We start from the raw sequence: 2,500 nt of genomic DNA on the forward strand, positions 1-2,500 counted from the left end.
CCCCGGAGTCCGGACTATCGGGCCATGGTGCGTTTTTACCGAAAAAGTGCATTTTTCGCCGTTTTTTGGACCGCTTTTCCGCGAAACGCTTAAAAATTCGTTAAAAATCGTAGGAAGGTCCTGGAGCAAATCGGACACCACCAGCGCACTCCTGGGACTCGCCCGGTTCCAACGGTGTATGACATGCCAGGGTTCCCGTCCGTTTTGACCGCTTTTTCGGGGGACCGAATGGGACCGCTTTGGCGAAAATCACTTAAAAATTCGTTAAAAATCGTAGGAAGGTCCTGGAGCAAATCGGACACCACCAGCGCACTCCTGGGACTCGTCCGGTTCCAACGATGTATGACATGTCCGGATCCGAACAAGCGTTCGGGGTCTGGGTCGTGTTTCGGGACCCTGGTAAGGCACATGACAGTGGCGCTGAGGATGATGATGTTGGAGCAGCCGATGAAGATACTCGCGTCGGGCGGGGCTGAGCGGGGGATGAGCGAGGGCTGAGACCCTCGACAGAGAACCGGGCCTAGGGGACCGGGACTTTGGTCCAGGCCTCCGGGAGTGACATCACCCGAACCGGGGGCATCCCAGGAGCACGATGGTGCCAGTCCCGGTTCGTTTGGACCGCGGGAAAGGGTACTTTTGACCCGACTTCCGGTAGACGGTTAAACACCCATAGACGACCGCAGGAAGGTCCTGGAGCGAAACGGAGGCCACCCTAGTAATCCCCGGAGCGGCCCGGATCCAACGGTGTACGGCATGAGCGGGTTCCGGGCCTTCCGGACCGCCTACTCGCCCCCCCCCCCGGGCCCGCTTAGGCGCAAATCGCTTAAAAATTCGTTAAAAATCGGGGGAACGTCCTAGGCGAAATCGGAGACCACCGGGGCACTCCTGGGACTCGCCCGGTTCTTCCAGTATATAGTTTGCCTAGGTTCCGTACGAATTTGAAATCCGGGCCTGGAGCAACAGAGACATCCAGGCCTGCAGAACCAGGCTGGGACATCCAGGCAGAGACATCCAGGCCTGCAGAACCAGGCACAGACATCCAGGCCTGCAGAACCAGGCTGGGACATCCAGGCAGAGACATCCAGGCCTGCAGAACCAGGCACAGACATCCAGGCACAGACATCCAGGCCTGCAGAACCAGGCACAGACATCCAGGCACAGACATCCAGGCAGAGACATCCAGGCCTGCAGAACCAGGCACAGACATCCAGGCACAGACATCCAGGCCTGCAGAACCATGCACAGACATCCAGGCCTGCAGAACCATGCACAGACATCCAGGCCTGCAGAACCATGCACAGACATCCAGGCCTGCAGAACCAGGCTGGGACATCCAGGCACAGACATCCAGGCCTGCAGAACCATGCACAGACATCCAGGCACAGACATCCAGGCCTGCAGAACCATGCACAGACATCCAGGCAGAGACATCCAGGCCTGCAGAACCAGGCTGGGACATCCAGGCACAGACATCCATGCACAGACATCCAGGCCTGCAGAACCATGCACAGACATCCAGGCACAGACATCCAGGCCTGCAGAACCATGCACAGACATCCAGGCCTGCAGAACCAGGCTGGGACATCCAGGCCTGCAGAACCAGGCACAGACATCCAGGCACAGACATACAGGCCTGCAGAATCAGGCTGGGACATCCAGGCCTGCAGAACCAGGCTGGGACATCCAGGCCTGCAGAACCAGGCTGGGACATCCAGGCACAGACATCCAGGCCTGCAGAACCATGCACAGACATCCAGGCAGAGACATCCAGGCCTGCAGAACCAGGCTGGGACATCCAGGCACAGACATCCATGCACAGACATCCAGGCCTGCAGAACCATGCACAGACATCCAGGCAGAGACATCCAGGCCTGCAGAACCAGGCACAGACATCCAGGCACAGACATCCAGGCAGAGACATCCAGGCCTGCAGAACCATGCACAGACATCCAGGCACAGACATCCAGGCCTGCAGAACCAGGCTGGGACATCCAGGCCTGCAGAACCATGCACAGACATCCAGGCAGAGACATCCAGGCCTGCAGAACCAGGCACAGACATCCAGGCAGAGACATCCAGGCCTGCAGAACCAGGCACAGACATCCAGGCCTAGACATCCAGGCACAGACATCCAGGCAGAGACATCCAGGCCCGCACAACCAGGCAGAGACATCCAGGCCTGCAGAACCAGGCACAGACATCCAGGCCTGGACATCCAGGCACAGACATCCAGGCAGAGACATCCAGGCCTGCAGAACCAGGCACAGACATCCAGGCACAGACATCCAGGCCTGCAGAACCAGGCACAGACATCCAGGCACAGACATCCAGGCCTGCAGAACCATGCACAGACATCCAGGCACAGACATCCAGGCCTGCAGAACCATGCACAGACATCCAGGCAGAGACATCCAGGCCTGCAGAACCAGGCTGGGACATCCAGGCACAGACATCCATGCACAGACATCCAGGCCTGCAGAACCATGCACAGACATCCAGG

The sequence above is a fragment of the Poecilia reticulata genome, unplaced genomic scaffold, assembly GCF_904066995.2.
Source record: "Poecilia reticulata unplaced genomic scaffold, P_reticulata-male-v2 Scaffold_153, whole genome shotgun sequence".
In the NCBI taxonomy this organism is placed as follows: domain Eukaryota; kingdom Metazoa; phylum Chordata; class Actinopteri; order Cyprinodontiformes; family Poeciliidae; genus Poecilia; species Poecilia reticulata.